The 23,036-nt window shown below is 39.9% G+C and overlaps 1 protein-coding gene across 2 annotated transcripts in view; it reads left to right on the top strand.

The window, feature by feature from the left end:
* Positions 1 to 23,036, top strand: part of SMYD3 (SET and MYND domain containing 3) — a 341,929-nt gene that overhangs the window by 146,575 nt on the left and 172,318 nt on the right. The gene's annotated exons all lie outside the window — the stretch shown is intronic.

Below are 23,036 nucleotides of genomic sequence, written 5' to 3'. Positions count from 1 at the left end.
TTTCAGAGATGTCTTTAAGAAACCCATCAGTTTTGTGACCATTAGCGTGAGATGCTACATATTTATGAAAGCACACAATATTCCAAATGAAAAATTCCTTTTATACTGAAATCTGCAATGATTATACATTGTAAGAAGACAGACACAATTGAAAATATTTTTTTGGGGGGGAATAGCCATCTCCTCACCATCACTATTATTTTAAAGCTTATGTTAACAGTTTCTATTTGCTCATTTGTTAATTATTATTTTTTAAAGCAGAGGCTATTATCAAATTCATGGCGGAGATAGCATAAAAGCCAGATCTCATAATAAAAAGAAAATCCATGACACCAGACAGAATGATGCTAATAAAATTTTCATGGCAAAAAAAAAGTTTGATTTGACATATGTAGAAGCAGACACACCCATGTTTTATGATATTTAAATTTCTGCATACAAAATGGTATATGGTTGCCTGTAACATCTGGTGCTGAGTGTCTCCTATAGATATTCCCTTAAAGAAGAGGAAAACAACAAATGTGCTGTTCTTACTCTGTAGATGCTTCTTCCAGGTGTAAATTTGCTGCTACAGGGCAAGCATCATAACTGACAGGTCTTGTAGTTTTACTATAATTGTGAGCCTTGCTTTAAATCACTGTGTCTTTGAAACAGCAGGAAGTGTTGATGTATGTTCAGTTTTAAAACAGCAAAGGGCATCACTATGCCAGCACCTAATAAACCATGAAAAGACATATAATGCTGTGGTTGCATTCCCCCCCACCTCTCTTTTTGCTTGACATCATGCATTTAATAATACTACAATTTAAGATTTCAGCAGAAATCTCTACATCAGGTAGTAGTGGGGTTGGGAAAAAAACTCATATGGAGGACGATTGTGATTCTGTTACAAATATTGGTTTTTAAGGAATAATTGATGAAATTCAGAATTAATGGTACTGACATAATTTAATTATGTTTGATTTAAGTTATGTTGTTTGTAACGGGGCACCCTGAAGTGGGTTTTTGATTTCTTTCAGTGTTTTGTAATTGATTATTGATAATGATTACTATATGAATTTACTTTTGTTAGCCATTTTAAGATTGTGCATGTGTGCTGTGTACCCTTTTGACTAGAGCTTCAAAAAGATATTGAAGAACAGGAAAGGTACAAGAAGAAAGAAGCCAAAAATTGTGAGGGGACCACAGGAGAACCTCTACTATCTAGAACTTTTAAGCACAGAATAAAAATGGATTAGAAGAGACAGGATAGGGTTTTATAACTGTGCATAGTAGGCAAAATATCAGTGAAAAAATTCTCATTGCTTCATGTTAGGACTGAAGATTTATTCATAAAAAGTAATTCAGGAGGATTCAGGATCAATAAAATAAAAATAAGTTATATATGCAATTTGTTATTGGGTTGCAATTTAAATTGGATAAATGAGAACTGAAAAAAAGCAATGCAACAGTGGCTAACAGTGGACATGGAATAATTATTTCCTTTAGAACTACAGGCAGCATATGCTAAACACCAGTTGTTGGGGACCCAACATAGCAGAGGGCTGTCTCCCTTCTGTCCACATTTGGAAGTTCCAAAATTCATCTAATTCACTACTGTGAGATCCAGAATGCTGAACTAGATGGGCCTGTAGCCTGCCGGATTCAGCATGGTTTTTCTTTTCAAAATAAGATCTTGGTATGTTGACTTAATGGTCTGTTATTTGTTTAATTGAGAAACATATTAATTAATACATAAAATGCATGCAGCCCTAAAACATAAACAGCATACCCAAAGAGCCTTTGTAACCATAAAATAGATTTTCGAACTTCTGCTTAAAATAAACTAATGTAGGACTTCCCAAATAAAATCTTTTTTTTAGTATTGATGTTTAAATGTTATATTTATTTTATTATGGGGAGAAAAAACAGTATTGTAAGAGTTACATGTTAAGATAGTAATTGACATAATACATGCTTCAGGACTGATTTAGGAGATCTGAAAATCATGTTTACAAATATAATTTTGAGGACAATTTAAACTTTTGGTACAAGATTGTAAAATGTATCAACTCACTGGAAAGTTTTTTTCCCCCAAGCAGACCATTTTCTCTTTTTGAATTATTAGTGTCTTAGATTCAGAGTAGAATTCCTACCATTTCTGGAAAACTTCTGAACAACGAAGCATTTGTCCTGAAAAATCTGGGAGCAAAGGTATGGGGGAGCTCATATTGTTTTGCAAGCAATTCTTAATATTCCCAGTGTTGCTTCAATCAGGTAGCTCCCAATCCACAGTGGAATCCCACTTTGACTCTCTTCTTCATAAGAAATTTTGAGGTTAAAAAGTATAAATAAAATTAAAATGTATTTAATTTTTGTTCTGGGATGAAGTGGTTGTATTAGAAACAGCTTTCCACTCTGGTTCAATGTATCTCTCCTGTTAGCTTTCCACCATGTGCATCCAGTGTTGATGATTGCCTACTCTTGGCCGAAATTATAAGGGGAGTTTGCCAACCTTGAGCTGAAAGTGAAAGTCATATTTTATTCTTTTCTCTGGCTTCGTTCTAAATTTCCTAAGTTCAGCATCTGACCCAACCTACTTTAAATAACAGGTCTGAACCTGAACATCTACAAAAAAGTAATAATAAGGAACTGCGGCAGACAAAAGAATTTTCCAGATTCCAAATGACTTAAATTTCAGGTTATGTAGAAGATGGTAAACAGAAAGGAAGATAAGCTCTTAGTACATATAAACATGCTGACTCAGCCCATTATGAGATCTTAATTAGGTGTGAAGCTCAACAGAAGAGCGCCCGCAGAAAGCTTTGTATATGAAAACTGTACAGTAGGCTTCCAGTTTGAGAAAGGATCAATCCATATGGGTGAACTGAAAGTTCACTCAAGTATTGAAATGAGCTTCAGCACAGTGCAATGGTCTCTTCCCAGTTTTAATTAGCCAGATTCCTGCAGTACATAAATTGTAAAAGGGAGATACTTGGTTAGCTTTTGTTGCCAGAGGGCAATTTAGAATTGCTCCAGGCAAAATCAACATCTTTCTGTATTGCAAGATCCCTTAGAAAGTGAAGAATTGTTGGTAAAGAATTATTTATTGGGGTTCTTGTAGCTTTGCATTGGATCATCCAAAATTATTTTCTGCAATGGTCTTCTATAAATTACATGCTTGATGAATTACCATATTTTTCAGATTATAAGATGCATCTCCAACCCCCCCCCCCAAAAGAGGGTGAAAACCTGTGTGCGTCTTATACACTGAATACAGTATTTTTGGCCTCCTGAAACCCTGTCCCCTTTGCAAAAATGGATGTGCAGAGGATTTGGAAGGCCTGCAAAGTGCTTCTGGGGATGGGGAGAGCAAAAACGAGGAAAAATGGGCTGTTTTTGCCCCCGCCAGCCCCCAGGAGAACTCTGCAAGCCTCCCAAAGCCTATGCATGCCCTATTTTTTTTTGTGCAAAAAATGGGCCTGTTTTTCATGAAAAATGGGCCATTTTTTGCTCGTTTTTGCCCCCCCCTGTCCCAATGAGCACTTTGTAGGCCTCTCAAACTCTCTGCATGCCCTGTTTTTCACAAAAAGCGAGGCGTGCAGGGGGTTTGGGAGGCCTGCAGAGTGCAAAACCTTTTTTTAAAAAAAATTACCTCTTCAAAATCTTGGTTTATCTTATACTCTGGTGCATCTTATAGTCTGAAAAATATGGTAGTTAATAACCAAGTACAGTAGTGCTCTCTGGTCTTTCCTAACAAAAGCAGTAGCTCTTTGTATTTGCAGAAAACAGCCATTTATGGAGTTCTTATTTTGAAAAAAATCAAAAATTTGAAAAGTATCTGAATTTGCAAATTAATATAATTGAGACATTATAGTAATTGTATTTTAACTAATCATTTACTTTACCTTAAATGTATTTTTTTTACTATTGCTTGTAAGCTTCCCAGAAATATTAAGGCAGTGGATAGCATATATTGAATAAGTGGATGAATAAAAAAGAGCATTGTATTATATTGATAAATTTAGCATTTAAAAATATTTGTATGCTCATATTTGTATAGCAAAATGTATGTATTGATAATAGAAAATTGTATATTATCCCACTAAATTCTGCTTCATTATACTAATATATCATGTGGAATTATAGTTGCCTGAATAGACTGTTTCAATACATTTAAGAACTTTGTGCTCTTGAAATGATTGTGATGCTATCCATTCAATCATGTCTGATTCTTGTAGATTCTATGGGCCACCTTTTTCTACCTTTTCTCACCTTGTATGGTTCCTTTCAGTTACTTTATGCTCTGGTTTGGCTCTGATGCAGTGTTGGGTTACTCCTGGTTCTGTCCTGTTCTGCCGAACCAGTAGTGGTGATTTGGCTTGGGTCGTAGAACCGGCAGTGACCCAGGCTGGCCATGTCCCTGAACTGGTTCCCCTGGTCTCTTCTGCCATTGCCGGCATGTTTCTGCACATGTGCAGAACAATTTATAGTCAACTGCACATGTGTGAGCAACATGAGGCGGGCGTACACGCACAGCAAACCAGTACGAACCAGTACAGGAACCCATCCCTGCTCTGATGGTGTCATGTTTTGGGAGGAATAGCAGATTTTAAAATGAATCTAGAACCTTTATTTTTACTCTTATTTTTGCTGCATATGTCTGACTGTTTTTCTCATTATAGAATGCAGGCAAAGACTGACTTACTATTGTCCCTCTCTCTTCTTATTACATTTTTAACAGGCACTAAATTACATTTTTAATTTGAAACTTACTTCAGGGCTATTTTGAGAATTATTCCTCCTTATTAAATTGCCGAGAGGGGTAAAATTATATGTGGATGAATCTTGGTGTGGAGGGGAGAGAGGGACAGATTTACATTACGTATATTTCATCCTTTCCTGACCTGGTTGTCTTCCGGTGATTACTTTCAATTAATAATGTTCCATTTGTGGAAAATCTAGGGATATAATTTTCCTAATCTTGAAATGTTGCGACATTGTTCTTTCAGATATTAGGGCATACATTCTTAACTTTCATTTTCCGGTGTAGAAACAAAATGTTTAAAGTCTCTTATTAAATACTAACACTGCAGTATGACATGGGACAAAGCTATGTATGTATATACATTGTATGATGGCACAGGGATAAAAGTCTTATCACATCAACCATCTCCAACAATGAGCATTCCCATAGGGCCCCCAAATTAACTGGCAAAACCAAATTTTAACCAAATCAGGTTCCTTTGAAAAATTAATTGAAATCTATCATTTGCCTATACTAAATTAATCCTTTAAAAATAATTTCAGAATTAAATACAATGCATATAAAATGGTCTCCCCTTAAATACATGTATACATACACACTCTTAAGTTGTATACCTCTGAGAAACTGCATGGAATCTTACTAGAAAAGTATATTTCTTACATAGACATAGAATCCTAATTTTGGATGACCACAAATTCTAAGCTTATAATAATGTTTTAATGAAAGTTTTAAGGTTAAAGCATTTTGGCTTGCTGAAAACCATTCTTTTTCCAATAACAGAGATTTGAAGTTGATTTAGAATATGCAAAAGGAACACTGTTGGGTATGACAGAAGACCTGTAGTTGGTAGTGAGATGCTTTCAAGTCATATTTTCTAACTTGCTGTCTTTAATCATGCTAGAAATATTGCAAACCCTCCTTAACTAATAAGCACTGGCTGTCATGTTATATAATTCATTTTTAACCAGAAATATCCTAGGCTTTGTTGGCTTTCTACCATCTTAATTCAAGTAGTCTATCTTAATTATACTTTGGTTTGAAGGAAATGTCAGTTATTAAATTACTGAGTAGTAAGTAAAAAGAATTGATTATTGTAGATCCAGGATTATACATATACTGAGCTACTCAACTCAGTAATTGAATTGAGATGAGTGTTGAATTTTATGAATGCTTTTGCACATACTTTCAACAAAGTTCAGAAGAATGCTCACAGGGGCACAAAGGACGGTCATAATGCTTCACTGTTGCCTAAGTAACTGAACAAATCTTCATTTTTTTTTGCATTGTGTTATTGGATAATTGTATATTAAATCAAGAAACATCAGAATGTAGGGATGTACATTAAAGCCTTATCCATCAAGACTTGTCAGTTCCATAATTGATTGTGAACAGTGGTATTACTAAACCTGGCTCAAGATTTCTGAATTCAAGCAATACATTTTTATTTGTCTTAATTGGGAAAAACACAGTAGAAGAGCTTTCATCACATTTTTTACATGATGCTTAATTAGCTACATGTTTTTAAAAAATATATAAGATAGTAAGAATGTGCAGTGCTTCAGATTTGAAAGTGAAAAGGTGCTTCAAATTGTCCAGAGGTATTCACAAAGTACTTTCAGGAACTACTTTAGCAGCTGTGTCTTTTTGTGGATTTCAGCACAAGCTCCAAAGATACAGTAGGTTAAGGAGGTGCCAATAAGATATATTCATGTCCTCCAAAACACATTTTGTCCTTTGACTCTGAAGCACCATGCAGCCCTAATCAAGAGTATTGTAAAACAGGGAATTTTCATGATAAAACCAGTCTGGGGTTAGGGAGAGAATTGTGCACACATGCACCTACATTTGGTGTAAGGAGGTTCTAGCATACTTTCTGTTTATAAAAGGCAAGAAGAATTCAGTTCAGAGATTTGTTTTGTATCATCACCCTTCCCACATGGAGATTTATTATTCATTGCCATATAAAATAAAACTTAAGCTGGAGGGGGTAATCTGGGAGATGCAGATAGACCTTTTCTTCTCTCTTTAAAAAAAGAAGATAATATAATTCCCACTGCATTTGGTGTAGAGTTCTGGAGGGACTAAAATTCCATTATATATGCAAACATCACCGTATGCATAAGTATTTCCAGCCTGTAAAGCACAACAATTTAAAGAAAAATAAAGAAAAAAGGGTTGGAATTAAACAAGGGAGTTAACTACAACTTTACTGAGTTTGGAGAAGCAGTGCCAACTTATTACAGTTCTCAGTGGGGTCTAATACATGGAAAGAAGCAGTTCTTTTGCAGTCCCATAACACAAGGGTGCTTCTTTAGGCTGAATGGGAGTCTGCTTTTGCCTGTTGGCTGATGACTCTTGCCATAGCACGTAAAAAGCATTTTCCTCTCAAGCTCGCTGAAGCTTTTTGTTTGCAAACCATGCTGTATTTCATTCATTTCTACTTCCTAAGCATGGGAATGCATGTGGTGAGATGGATGATAGTAATTTTCACAGTTTAAGTCACCACTTTATCACCAGGAAGTAAATAGACCCTTATGATGTACAGAGTATAAAAGAAAGAGTTTTTTTTCCTTATAGCATTAGGCTACTGCTAGGGCCTGTCAGATTTTCTTTATGGTGTCTTACATTTCAGGTGCTATTTATGTTGGTTCCAGGAGAGTTTACAGCTCACTTTTAAGCTTCATTTAAGGGCATGAGACTAATCAAAACTAACTGGTTGTTGATTATAACTATGAAAAATATATTTGGATTAAAAAAAGAATAGTGAAGGCAAGCTTAAAACAATTTTAGTCTCTTAGTGAGATTGACAGTGTAGAAAATTGAGAAATAAATAAATACATTTCACTCCTAGGATTTTTCCCCCTCTTGCAGAGTCTTTCCAAAGAGCTAAAGAATGCATACAGACTTCATCACGGTTTTACTATACGTATTTGGCAAAGCTGGTTACAACAAAAGATTTTTGTTTTATCTTTTTTTTATTAGAAGTATACTTTGCATTTCAGTTTCTTTATTCAGATTAAAAAACCCTTCTTTCTGTCAGTTGCAGAGTATATTATACTTGAAAAAAATTGAGATGCAGTACAGTAATACCAAAAAAATCCTTTAAAAACCCCAAAGCTTCTTAAGAAGCCTGTATTGTAATGCTTTCAGCTACAGCATACAAACATAAAATGGAACATCTTGCCCATTTCTTAGCAGAGTCAATTCATCACTGAAATCGGTCAAAAATGGCAAGATAAATATATTGCTAAATCTGTTTTCAAATCCTCCATTAGTTTTTAGAAACAATGCCTCATTCTTCATCATTTTCTCATAATAAACATTTGTCTGGTAGACCCTTAAAATCAATCAAAGCCTTTCTTATGATCAGTGACCAAATGCAGGTACAATTCAATAACAATATTACAGGAGTAAAAGGGGAATGAGGTAAAGGTAGTTAACCAATTTAGACAAAAGAGAAGAGAAAGGAGAAAAAAGTAAAAAGAATCAATAAGAACATGAGTTCTTAAATATTTAACGCAGTGAAGATTGCAAGGGAATCTTAATTATGTATATACAAACTGTATACTAATATTAACATACCCAATATATGAAAATATTTAGATAATTCAAAATTTGCTGGTAAAATATGAAAGTGTAAACTAAAATAATATAGGTAATCCTTGATTTGCAACTCTAATAGCGACTGGAAAAAATCATCATTAAGTCTGCTTCATTAAGCAGTGTAATCATTAAGCGAACAGGAATAATCTACAACAGTGATGGCTAACCTTTTTGTCCATGAGTGCCGAAAGTGCACACATGCACATGACAGCGCATGCATGCGTGCGTGCCCACACCCAGAATACAATATGAGTAAACCCCGCCCCCTGTGCATGCGACACCCCCACCCCAGCACCCCATTTTGGGTCTAGCAGGCGTCCCTGAAGCCTCCTGGCACCAAAAAAGGAGTGCAGATGGAGCACACTGAACATCCCCCCGAACCCCTCCCTGCATGCCTATGCTGTTACAAGTGTTATGTCAGTCTTATATGCAGGTTTATTCCTCTCTAGCATTTATTTCCATTGTTCAGTGATGCATTTCCTACCTCTCTAGGATTTATCTCTGACAGGGCAAGTTTCTGTATATAAACAGAGAGCAACCCCTTCTGGTCTGAAGCAATGTTCCCTCTAATTCTTTTTCAGTGTGAGCAGAAAAGTATAGTGTTTGAGCGGCATATTTTCATGCCTGAGCACCTGATTTTTTTTCACAGATGTCACTTAAGACAACAACGAAATCAGTATTATTTGAAACTCAAAGTTATGTTTATTCAAGGTACCCGCTTAATTAAAAGTGTTATATAATATCAGTATCACCTAACAACGGTCCTGCTTAGCAACCAAAATGTTGGCTCAGAAACTCTGGCATTGAAGCATGCAAGTCTTAAAGCTGTCAAGTTACAAGACCCTTGCACCCCTAACCCTTTAGGGGAAAAAAACCCAGGAGTCTTCAAACCTGACAGCTTTAAGATTTGTGGACTTCAACTCCCAGAATTCCTCCTCCAGTCATGTTGCAGCAACATCACCTGCGTGGATCTGCTCCATCTTCGGGTTTTTTCACAGGGGGAAGGGCTGCCGCTGAAGATGCCAACGAGCCCCCGCCGCCACTAGAATAGCTGCTGCCGCCTCCTCCTCCTCCTCCTCCAACAGCACCAACATATTTGCTGCCCAGCGCTGCAGCCGAGGTGAAGCCTCCAAAGTTCCCGCAGGCGCCCCTGCCCATGGCAGCGGCGGCGGTGCCTCCCCCTCCGCTCGGAGCACCTCAGCTGGGCTCTGGGTTACCCCTGCCGCCGCCTCCACCTCCGCCGTGCTTTTGAGGAGCCATGAGGCCTTTTTTCCTGCTCCCGCCCCCTCCGCCACCTTCCTACTAGCTCCCGCGGCCAAATGGCTCCTCAAAAGCATGGCGGAGGAGGAAGGGGGAGGGATAACATGGGGGCCAGCTCAGGTGCTCTGCGTGGAGGGAGAGGCACCACTGCCACAGGCGGGGGTGCTGACGGGAGCTTTGGCAGCTTCACCTCAGCTGCAGCGTTGGCGGCAAATCCGGCAGTGCTGTTGGAAGAGGAGGAGGCAGCAGCAGATATTCCCCTCAGCGTCCGGAGCCTGTGACAGAAATCACTGTGCGCAGTTGGAAACGGCTGCACGGTGTTTTCTTGCCACGTGCGCGGCCGCTCAGCCGCGCACCTTAGAGGGAACAGTGGTCTGTGGATGTTGCCTAGTCAGGTAAGAAAATGTCTGGAAGCAAACAGAAAGGATTCCACAAAAAAAAAAATGGTAAAACCAGGAAGAAAAGACATCATTCTTGATATGGAATCTTTAAAGCAATCTCAGTCTCAAATTGTCATAAACAGATTGCATTTCTAAAACTGCTTAGGTATCATGTTAGGATGCTATAAGTGAAAAGAAGAATTTATAGTGCATATAGGTGACTTTTATCCTGAAGATGGGTTTCTATAAAGCATATTGTCAAACTGAAAGCTTCACACTCCATATTTATGTGGCTTTATAGTTGTAAAGGAAAGCCCAAAGGCAGCCTATTAAACATCCCCATCTTAGTGTGATTTATTATATGATGGATAGTAGATTTGATACATTTTCTTTGTTGGGTCTGCTTTATTAAATTGATTTATGACAGGGTAAATGTAACAAAGCAACACAAAGCAAAATAATAGCAGTCTTTTATAAAACTAAGGAGTAGGTTAGTATGTAGTATTCAAACCACATTTGGATTGCATTTCAACAGATACTTGAAGCAGCCTCATTTTCATCTAAAGTCTCCTTTGAGACAAGCTTGATTCCTAGTGAGTGCATGGGCATGCCCAAGCAGTTTTCTTGGCAATAATACAGGACCCACATTCAAATTAAATGTATTGCGCATAAAGTTTCTCTGCATAGGCCTGTTTTTAGCACCTTGGATAAAAAGATGCAGTACGTTTCCATTCATATTATATGTTAAGCAAGCAACAATTGATTAAAATTGAAGGCTAAACGGGGTGTTGCGGCACATATTTGTATTAAGTGTGGCTTAAGAAAACAGTAAAGAGAAAACCTGGCTCATCCTGTAATTAGTGATGGGAGCATGTTTTTCTGTCAAAGACAGCATTCACTTAGAGTTAATCTGTTGGTTGCATGTAGATTCTTGATGAATATATTTTATTTTTTCTTTATGTACACTGAGAGCATATGCACCAAAGACAAATTCCTTGTGTGTCCAATCACACTTGGCAATAAAAAATTCTATTCTATTCTAGATTGTGGGAGAGAGGAACCAATTTTGAAAAAAAACAGCTGGGTTTACTGATGTTCTTGAATCTCCTCCCCCCCCCCCAATGCCTTTATATTCCTCCCAAAGGATGTTCTCTTACAGCAGGGCTGTCAAATTCCTGGTCTGTGTCATGTGGTGCCCACGCCCCAATTAGCAAAAGGGGGGGGGGAGTCCCAATACATCATGTGATGCTGCCATGATAATGTGAATTTGACACCCCTGTCTTACAGCAATCTGAACCCAAAGTTTTAGCACACTCTTGAAATTATGCTATAAAGGTCACAGGGCATTTATCAAAGACTACAGAATGGCCATATATTTGTAAACCTTGAATGTTGCTCTTGGTAAACCATGAATTATTTTGCTCATTCTTTAGTATTGAAATAAAATGGAATGATAGTTCTTATTTGCACTTACCTGACACTAACCTAGGCGCATTTCTCTGAGCCTATTAAATGGAACTCGCAAAAATTCAATAGCAATACAAAAGAATTGAGCTAATTCAACTGGCTTCTGTAGTATTATTATTATTATTAATATCATTGATAAACTAAACTTTTAGCACTTTTCTATTGGGGTAACACATTTGGAAAAAGTACTCTGAAGGCTCAGAAAGTAAGATGAATGAATTAAGTCTCTCCAAAGGAATTAAACATGTTGTTTGTGGCTTATAATTAATAAATAATATTTTCCTAAACAATCTAGATACTATTTCAAATAAACTTTGGAATGTTATAGTTCACCAAATTATGTTAAAAACTTATTGATGAAAAGGAGCATCCATGAGCACTGAAAGCTGAGACACACTTTTAGTGTAAATGAACTGAAAGAGAAAATTGATATGTTACATAACTTCTCAGCATTGTTATCAAGATGTGACTAGATTGTTGTAGTTCATTGACTCTCCAACTTACAATTCATATGTATGTATGTATGTATGTTTGTGTGTGTGTGTGTATGTATGTATGTATGTATGTATGTATGTATGTATGTATTAAGAATCGGATAAATAGAAATTTCAAATAACCCAAGAGCACAAAATTTATTTCTGTTTTTTATTAGAACATGATATTACCTTCAGTTGTAATTAAGTCTCTTAGCTAAAAAAATAATCCCGAAGACAACTCAAAGACATTACTATTTCAGTAATACAGTGGAGGACTTTAGAAAGTCTGTTCTATCATTCATATTTATGTAGTTGAAACTGTCTTTAAAAAATCTATATATAAATATTTGCAATAGATATGTTACATATTTCTAAAATAGTAATGTCAGCATGAAGACTGATTTAATATAAATATTATTGTTTCAAATATTTGAAAAAGGATATGGAAGTTGATAGAAATATATGTATATGATTGTTTATCACATAATGTGGTAAAATAAGACTGATATATGAAAATAAAATATGTGCTAAAAATTATATTAATTAACAGAACACGGCTGCCCTGAAGAGAGGTGGTTGATCTGTTGTTCATGAACATTTGTGATTTGTTGGATAAAATTCAAAGGAAATTAAGCATTTAAATAAACAGGCCTTAAGACTACAATCTCTAGTGCTTATTTTGTGCCTGTAATGTTGTGGCTGTTGTTGTTAAATATAATTTCCTCTTAGTTTAATGGAACTTTCTGCTAGGTAAACAATTTTATAATGTGACACAAGCTTGCAATCTGAACTTTCAAGCACAAAATGTTGGTGTACTCCAAAAAATCTGTAATATTATTTTTACTTAAATTTTGTTGTATAATTTTGATTGTTTATCTGTCAGCTAGAAATACATTCTCACATTTCAAATTGGGGTTCTAATTAACACTGCAAGGCATGACATTTCTTGTATTCACAGCTGACTTATGTCAAATTTTTTGTTATACAATACAAATTCTGAATTTTGCTTGATGCATATTTTGGTGATCATTTCAAAAACCAATATTAATGCATCCTTCTCCATTGCAACTACAGCAGAGGTCTCACAGCACTCTTGGAACCAGCCCACAACTGTGTGCAAGAGGCTAGCAGGATTAGCTATTGCAACTTTCCTCATCATTGTTTATGAATGCAGGGTAGACTGTAGGCGAACAGCTGGCTTCTTTCAACACCTTGTTGCTCCTTCTCAGCATCTGCTGCCTAATGTAATTGCCTTATTGCCCAATAGGAGGACTGTTCTTTGAAGAAGCTCATGATCCTTCCTCTCCTTCCAATTGTTTTCCTCACAACAGCTCTATGAAGAAGACTGTGGAGAAATGTACAATATTTTTATTTCACTTGTTAGATATAATACTTTAAAGCTGCTAACATCATTTTTAAAAATATATATGAGCTTATGGCAGTGGGTAGGACAGAGGATGAGGAAAATCTCATCCTGCTTTCAACTTAGGCACCAAAAAGAGAATCAGAATCAGAACAGAACTGGAAGGGACCTTGGAGGTCTTCTAGTCCTACTCCCTGGTCAAGCAGAAGATCATATACCATTTCAGACAGATGGCTGTCCAGTCTTTTCTTAAAAACCTCCAGTTATGAAGCACCTACAACTTCTGAAGGCAAGTTGTAGCATTGATTAGTTGTTCTGTTAGGAAATTTCTCCTTAATTCCAGGTTGCTTCTCTCCTTGATTAGTTTCTATCCATTGTTTGTTGTCTTGCCTTCTGGTGCTCTGGAAAATAAGTTGACCCCTCTTCTTTGAGGCAGCCTCCCCCCCCCCCTGTACTGGAATGCTGCTATCATATCACTCCTAGTCCTTCTTTTCTCTAGACCATGGGTGTCAAACTCACTGCGTCAGGTTGCCGTTACATGATGTTTCGTGATGATTTTCTCATTTGCGGAGCTGGGATGTGTGTGGCCTGTGTGTGACACATCGGCTGGCAGTTTGACATCCCTGCTCTAGACTAACCATACCCAATTCCCACAGTTGTTCTTCATATGTTTTTGTTTCCAGACCTTTAATCATCTTAATTGCTCTTCTTTGCATCTTTTTTGTAATTTGGTGACCAAAACTAGATGCAGTATTCCAGGTATGGTCTTAGTAAGGCTTTATAAAGCTTTAGATCACACAGATTGGGCCTCCTCCGAATCCCATCCGCCAGTCAATGCCGACTGGCGACTACGCGGAGGAGAGCCTTTTTCAGTAGCAGCTCCGACCCTGTGGAACGACCTCCCCGTTGAGATTCGCACCCTCACCACCGTCCAGACCTTCCGCACAGCCCTCAAGACCTGGCTATCCCGCCAGGCCTGGGGATAAGTTTCTAATTCACCCCGCCCGAGTGTTGAATGCTGAATGAAAGTTATGTTTTTTACTGTTATTTTAGTCACATACTGTTTTTGTGTTATATTGCACTTCCCCTTTCCCTACGAATGTAAGCCGCCCTGAGTCCCCTCAGGGAAAAGGGCGGCCTATAAATCCCAATAAATACAAATACAAATGCTAATACTTCCTGTGATTTTGATTCTGTCCCTCTATTTATATAACCGAGGATTGTATTGGCATACTGCTGGGTCATATTTAAGTGATCGTCCACTAGGATTTCAAAGTCCCTCTCACAGTTACTATTTTTGAACCAGGTTTTGACACTAATCTGCACTTTTACCTTTGCTTTTTCCTGCCTAGGTGTAAAACCGTACTTTTCTCCACATTAAATTTATTTTGTTGGATGGGACACATCGTTCAAATCTGTAAGATATTTTTGGATCCTGAGCTTGTCTTCTGGGTGTTGGCTATTCCTGCTAACTTAGTGTCATCTGCACAGTTGATGAGTTCACCTCATATAAGTTATTTATGAAAATATTGATGAGTACTGGGCCTAATATGGTAACTTTTGGTACCCCACTGCTTACTTAGTTCCATTTATATGTAGTACCATTAAGGACTCTTCATTGAGTACAATTTGTCAACCAGTTACAAATGCATCTGCTCTCTATCCCACATTTTCTATTTTACCAAGCAGTAGGTTGTCGTCTACTTTGTTGAATGCCTTGCTGAAGTCTAATTTTACTATGTCCACAGCATTTCATTGTGGATGCACAAGAAAAGAAGAATTGATAAAAGAAAGTACAGAAGAGCAAAATAGGCTTCCAAGGTTAGAACAGAGTTCCAAGCCCAAAATTATTATCTTCTTAGAACAGGCTGATCTAGACGGAGGTGAGGATCCTTTGATCTTTGGCTGATGGCAGAGGTAAAAGGCTCTTGTTGTTTTGGATGAGATAGCTGCCAGTTGAAATCATTTCTTTTTCTGTCAGAGAGAGAAGCAGACCTAGTGATTGGCCCAAGGTCTCTCAATGAGCTTTATGGCCAACCTGTAATTTGATTGTTTTAACTTGCAGGCAACTTTCTTGGAACAATTATATATTCTAAACTTGGCTGCTTTACATGTGAAGATTTGCCTAGCTATGGGTTTTGTTTTGATTTTGACTTAAACAAATGAATTGGTATTATTGGAGTTAATTCTAGCTTACCTAAATCATGTCCCCAATCTTTTAATGGCTTTTAAATAGAGGGTTTTTAAAAATAGTATATTTCAATAAAGCTTTATATAAATTTGATAAATTATCCATTATACTGAAATCGTATTGAAGCCAAGGACACCTGAACCTCAATGCATATCACTAAAGCTCTTAATTGGCAGGAGCCAGACCAGACAGTAAATATCAGTTTAAGCATGTTTAGATCTCCAAATCCAAAGATTTATATATATGCGCAGAGACACAGCTTCATCCTTTTTTTGTTTGAGCTGAATCATTTAGTGGAAATGAGATTGAAATGACTTCCTCCATCAATACTAATATGGAAAATCTTACTGATGGACTGAAGAACACCCCATAGTATACATGGAGTTTCCCTGTGCTAATCAGAATGCTGCTTAATACTAAGATTAGCTTCAGAGAACAGTTTCTTTCACTTCCTGTGATTATATTTGATGTTTTGTAAAGGAGTGGCAAACTTGTAAAACAACATGCCCTGTCATTATTTTCCAAAGCTCACTCTTGACTCGGATCTAAACTGCAACTCAGCCATGAACATTTAACAAAATGAGATAAATGAGATTTTTTTAAAAAAGTTTAAACGTTTAGAAAAATTTGTACTTGGGAGAAAAACATATATGGTTAGGGTAGAAAATTCAATAAATCTTCATTTGAAATTGGACTATATTGAATATGTACTAAGTCTCCTTAAACAATTTCAGATAATGGCCAGTCTCCTTTTTGATTTTTTACATGGATAAATGATTCTGTAGCTAGTAAGAGGGGGGGGGGAGAGAATAAAGAGCAACTAACCTGGGAAGGTAATTCTCAGTCTCCTTCAGCCATTATCAAACACTCCCTGACCTCTACTGCCCTCCCTTAGGCACCAAGGAAAAAAATAAATCATCTTGGACACTTATATTAGACACTGTTCAATACTACTGATGTTTTTATTTCATTCTATATATTAAGTTCCGTTCTTAAGATTGTTTTTTTTTTTAAGACAGGTGGCCAGTAAATGAAGATAAGACATGGACAGTTAGTTTAGCAACAACTGAACCCAACTGTCTAAAGTGCTACCTTGAAAGTCTTAGTTGTGATTTATTACATCAGAAAATTTCATAGTAGTACAGAGAGATATATTAAAGGCTCTGTCTCTGCTAAACATTTTATACTAAAACTACTGTCAGCTTCTGCTTTGCTGTTGCTTCAGCTGCCATGAAATGGGGAGGGAGGGCATGGTATTTGGGTGGGGTTACTCGATGTGCTGGAGGAATGTTCTGGAGTTCACTGGATGGTCAGACTACGCATGCGTGGGTGTTTCCCGCCTGGACTAACGGCACCGACATTCCATCTTTGTGATGCCTTTTGAAGTTATCTCACACCTGACACTTGAAGGACTTATGATTGGACTAGGCCTATGATGCCAGGGGGTGTGGAATGGGCTATTCTATATATCAACTGCTTTCGCGCCTAATTAATCAGACTTCGCTATGCAACCGCTCTTTAACCATTTTTAATTAGTAAAAGTACATTTGATTTTCCACGTATGGAGTCTCATGGTCTTTCTTTCCTAATTATTAAATGGAGAGGTGCTGACAAGTAGCGAAGTCTCAAAATCACCTTTCCAGGAGATCACCATCTACCGTGGAGGGTGCAAATGTCTTTGCCAGCCAGCGAAGGAAAGGAGGGAGAACTCCCGCCGAACTCTTGCTTCATGAGGATTTGTCTCAGCTGCAGATATCAAGCCCGGCTGACCCACCTCCTCCCCGGTGGTCCACCTCGATAGGACAAAGAGAGGAGGAACCAGGCTGGGATGCGGGGGTTACCCGAAGGAAACACCAGGAAAGACCGCTGGAGGCGGGAGCCGAAAGAAGACCCCAGGGGGGAGATCAACCTGATTACTTGGAACTAAGGTACTTTGGGCAAATATGTGGGAAGATGAAGAGGTCAGGAGGGGTTGGGAGCGAGAAAACCCATGCGCTGATTCACCCCCCCTCGAGCTGATTCACCCCCTCCTGCTGGGCCTTTGCCAGACTAGGGGGGCCACCTCCCAGAAGACGCAGAATGGCTAAAATTCCCCCCCTGCCTGTGAGATATGATGGAAGCCCTGCGAAACTGGAGTCTTTTATCATGCAAGTTTATAATTACATGGCGATCTACGGCCCAGATTTTGAATCAGATACCATGAAGATAAGGATGATTTTGCTATCATTAGACGGTGAAGCGTCTGACTGGAGTACTGGTTTACATCAATTGATTTCCCCCCTCCTGAGGAATTTCAATAGGTTTATGGAGGCTTTCAAAGACGCTTTGATGACCCCCTTACTGAGAAACGAAGCAAGTTAAATTTATAACCCTCGAGCAAGACGACAGAGCGGTGTCCCAGTATATTCAAGAGTTTCAACGCCTTTCCCAGTACATGAGGGGGTGGAGTGAAGATGCCCTTTTGGACAAATTTGCTTTGGGCTTGGATGAAGATATCTATCAGCAATGTGTCAATCGAAATCTCCCCAAGCGCTTAACCGTTTGGTTTGAACACGCTGCTGACATCAAGCTGGATTTAACGAGGCTCCGCTATGCAAGAGAGGAGAGACAGAAAAAGAAGGAGAAAGCTACAAAATCCACACACACCCCCTAGCCGGAAGGCCCCGTTCGGAGGAAAGGGCGAGGGGAGGGGTGGCTCCTCGGGGAAATCAAGGCCAGTAACGTGTTTTCGTTGCGGAAAATTAGGCCATCGCGCACCCGACTGCCGTGCTAAATTGCCCTCAGCCTCCCAACCCCCATCCAAACGGGAGGAGAGATCTGGCAAGTCCTCAGACAAGAGAAAGAAGGAAGCTGCCTTTGCTGTGGATTCCAGACCCCCTCGCTTCAACCAGGCCTTAGAGGGAGAAGTGGACGCCCCCCCCCCAGCTCTTCTGATGACTCAGATGACGACACATCGCCTCGCTGGGTGAGTTCAAACAAGGGCCCCATGCTAATCCCCATAGAATTAAAAGTTCCGCCCGATGGGGAGCCGGAATCCCTTCACGCCTTACTTGACTCAGGGTGTTCCTGGTCAATGATCAATCCTGCTATGGTGGAAAAGTTGGGCCTCAAATTACATACTCTAAAAACCCCCATTGTCTTTTGCCAAATAGATGGATCCATCGCCGGGGGGGGGGGGCGCTCATTTCTTTACTGAGCCCTTGGAAATGAAAATGGGTTCCCACACAGAACTAATCTCATTCATTGTGGCGCCTGGGATGGACAGGCCCCTAATTTTGGGCCTACCTTGGCTTCGGAAATGGAACCCTCGCATAAATTGGAGGGAAGGCTGGTTACGCATTCGCACGAAAGAGCCTCTGGAGGGGGAGGGCGTTCCTGAGAAACCTGTTAATTGCAATCCTGAGGTGGCCGCCAGAGGGCAGGAGAGGATTGAAGGAGAGGAAAAGATTCCTAAAGTGTATTGGGACCCTAAGGGAGTTTCAGTGAGAAGTCTTCCGACAAACTTCCACCCCACAGACCTACTGATTGCTCTATTGACATTCTACCCGGGGTTAAACTACCAAAACCCCAAATATACTCCATGTCACCCAGGGAAGATGGAAGAAATGCGGAATTTCATAGATAAAAATTGGAACGGGGATTCATTGAACCTGCTCGTCCCAAGGTTGCTGCCCTGTACTTTTCCGTGAAAAGAAAGATGGCTCTCTCCGATTATGTGTTAATTTTAAAAATTTGAACGGGATATCGGCCCAAAATGTATACCCACTTCCATTAATGAAGGACATGTTGGCCCAGTTGGGGAAGGGCCGCATTTTCACTAAATTGGACCTCAGGGAAGCTTATTATAGGGTCCGCATAAAGGAGGGAGATGAATGGAAGACTGCTTTCAACTGCCCTCTTGGTTGCTTCCAGTTCCGGGTCATGCCTTTTGGCCTGCAGGCCCCCCCCCCCGCAGTTTTCATGCAATTAATCAGTGAGATCTTGCATGACCACCTCTACAAAGGAGTTATCGTATATTTGGACGATATCCTTATCTATACTCGCTCCTATGACGAACATGTTGCACTTGTGCGCACTGTTTTGAAAAACTCAGAGCTGCTGATCTTTATGCCAAATTATCCAAGTGTGAGTTTCACCAAACTAAGATTGACTACCTTGGATATCGCATCTCTCCAGCCGGCATTGAAATGGACCCCGAAAAGGTGAGGGCGGTCACTGAGTGGGACGCGCCTAGAACTCGTAGACAATTGCAAAAATTTTGGGTTTGCTAATTTCTACCGTCAATTCATTCCTTCTTTTGCCAAAATTGCGCTTCCTATAACTAATTTGCTGAAATCCAGGGATGGTCCTAAACCTAAGCCTAGCAAGCCTCTTGACTAGACCATGGACTGCCAAGCGGCTTTCGAGAAACTGAAATGCCTTTTTGCTGCGGAGCCGGTGCTGAAGCATCCCGACATGGATAAGCCTTTCGTCGTCCAAGCTGATGCCAGCGACGTCGCTGTTGAGGCCGTCTTGTTGCAATCCAACGACCAAGGTAACCTGCAACCTTGCGCGTACACCTCCCGCAAACTCACTGATACTGAGAGACGTTGGGCAGTTTGGGAGAAAGAAGCGTTTGCGGTATGGTGGGCCCTGACCACGTGGCGCCATTTTCTGGAAGGCGCTAAGCACCCTTTCGAGGTGTGGACTGACCACAAGAATCTGGAGGCTTTGAGAACGCCGCGCCGTCTCTCCCCCAAACAAATGCGGTGGGCCCAACATTTCAACCGGTTCAATTTCACACTCAAGTACATCCCTGGGGGGGAAGAATTTCATGGCGGACGCCTTGTCCAGACTCCCTCAATACAACTGCTCTAAACTGAGAATCGTGCAACCGGTGGTCCCCACTTCCAGCCTGGTGGCTCCGGTGGTTACTCGCCAGCAGGCACGAGCAAAAGTGGACGTGCCTCAAGATTTTCTTTCTGACCTCAAACTCGCCCTTCCCCAGGATGACTGGTTCCAGAAGCATCAGGATGAGTGCACAATGAGGGACAAATTGCCATGGATCGGCCGCCAAATTGTATGTCCCCACCTCCCTTCGTCCCGTTGTCCTCCAACGTGCTCACGACTCCAAATTGGCGGGTCATTTTGGTTTTGTAAAAACTTGCATTTAGTAAAGAGACAATTTTGGTGGCCATCTTTGAAGAGGACATTGAACTTTATGTTGCCAGTTGCCCCGTTGTGCGGCCGCGAAACGACCTCCTGGGAAACCGCAGGGATTGCTCCAGCCTGTCGCCCGACCTGTTGCCCTTGGAAGGAGATCTCTATGGACTTTATTGTTGAGCTCCCCGAGAGCCAGGGGCACACCGTCATTTGGGTCGTTACGGATTTGTTTTCAAAACAAGTTCATTTCATCCCCTGCCACAAAATTCCTTCCGCTAAGGCGCTGGCTAAACTCTTCATTTCCCACATTACTGTTTGCATGGGGTGCCTGATCGCATCATCTCCGATAGGGGTGTCCAGTTCACCTCAGTGTTCTGGAAGGAATTTCTCAAACGTATTGGCTCCGCCCAGGGCCTTAGCTCCGCCTACCATCCTCAGACTAATGGCGCTTGTGAGAGGACTAATTCTGTTCTTGAACAATATTACGTTGTTTCATCAATTATCAACAAGATGATTGGGTGGACTTATTGCTACATGCTGAGGTGGCCTACAACAATTCTGTCCATTCCAGCACTGGTTTCACACCTTTCCGGTGGTGTATGGTCAAGATTTTGTTCCTATTCCTGAATTGCCTTGTGACCAGCCGCAAGTTCCGTCCGTCGCTGACTGGAGCGAACGTCTCAGCCGTATTTGGCCTTTGAACCCTGGCAACTCTGGACGCTGCACATCGTGCCCATAAAAAATAGGCGGATAAAGGCATACACAGCCTTATGAATACCGGGAGGGTGACTTGGTTTATTTGTCCACGAAGTTTCTTCACACCACGCAGAAGTCCAAAAAGTTGGGGCCAAATATGTGGGTCCATTCCCATCGTGAAGGTCATCAATCCTGTCTCTGTTTGCTTGCAGTTGCCCCAAGCACCTTCACCGGGTTCACCCGGTATTCCACATTAACCTCATTAAACCTGTTCGTGTTTCACATTTACGTCCATCTGATGACCCTCTGCCTGCTCCTTTGCTGATTGATGGTGAACGGCATTTGAAGTTCGTCAAATACTTGATTCCCGCAAGCGGCGTAATCGCATCCAATACTTGGTGGCTTGGAAGCATTTTCCTCCCTCTCATGCGGAATGGGTTGACAAGTCCCATGTTCGTGCCCCCCGGCTGCTTCGGAAGTTTTATGATGCTTATCCTGACAAGCCTTAATTTTTCTCTTTCCCCCTCCCTGTTTCTTTTGTGTTTGTTGTTCGTCTGTTTGTTTGTTTGTTTTTAGGCCTGAACGCCTTTTTCCGGGGGACGGCCGATGTCAGCTTCTGCTTTGCTGTGCTTCAGCTGCCATGAACGGGGAGGGAGGGCATGGTATTTGGGTGGGGTTACTCGATGTGCTGGAGGAATGTTCTGGAGTTCACTGGATGGTCAGACTACGCATGCGTGGGTGTTTTCCCGCCTGGACTAACGCACCGACATTCCATCTTTGTGATGCCTTTTGAAGTTATCTCACACCTGACACTTGAAGGACTTATGATTGGACTAGGCCTATGATGCCAGGGGGTGTGGAATGGGCTATTCTATATATAAACTGCTTTTGCGCCTAATTAATCAAACTTCGCTATGCAACCGCTCTTAACCATTTTTAATTAGTAAAAGTACATTTGATTTTCCACGTATGAGTCTCATGGTCTTTCTTTCCTAATATTAAATGGAGAGGTGCTGACAACTACTTTAATTGGGAATATGAATTTTGGTTATTAATTTCAGCACAATAAAGTAATTTTCTTGTCAAATATTATGAAGTTACTATAATCTGCATATAGTTGCATATATGACATACAGTATGTGAGGTATGCTTATTCAACTTATTGCCTATAATGTAAATTTTCTTTTTGAATGGTTGTTAGGACCTTAATGTAGACAATTATTTAAAAACCTGACCTTCCCTAAGGTGTACTGTATGTATATCCTCCTTTCTTGTTGTGAAATAATACGTTGATGTCTATGGCTGGATACTCAAGTGGTATCTTGTAATTTAATAATTTTCAGGATGTAATTTTAATTTTGTATTTTTTAAATATTTAATGCTATTTGCAGCCATTTATTATAGTATACCCTTAGGAACAGTGTCTGTCTGTCTGTCTGTCTGTCTGTCTGTCTGTCTGTCTGTCTGTCTATCTATCTATCTATCTATCTATCTATCTATCTATCTATCTATCTATCTATCTATCATGTTGGGAGCAATAGAGCTCAGCACCTAGTCCATCTCCCAGTGCCAATGATTCACCAAGCATTGAGCTGAACTGCCTGCTAGAGATATTGAAAAGTCCATAGCACTTTTTGGAAATTAAGAGGATCTATTACGTGCCTGTGGCAGCGGACCTCCCCCCCCCCCCAAATTGGACCCAGTGCTTCCA

This window comes from Thamnophis elegans, chromosome 4 (genome assembly GCF_009769535.1).
Source record: "Thamnophis elegans isolate rThaEle1 chromosome 4, rThaEle1.pri, whole genome shotgun sequence".
NCBI lineage: Eukaryota > Metazoa > Chordata > Lepidosauria > Squamata > Colubridae > Thamnophis > Thamnophis elegans.
The sequence above is the reverse complement of the archived record's forward strand: the minus strand, read 5'-3'. Positions and strand labels throughout refer to the sequence as shown.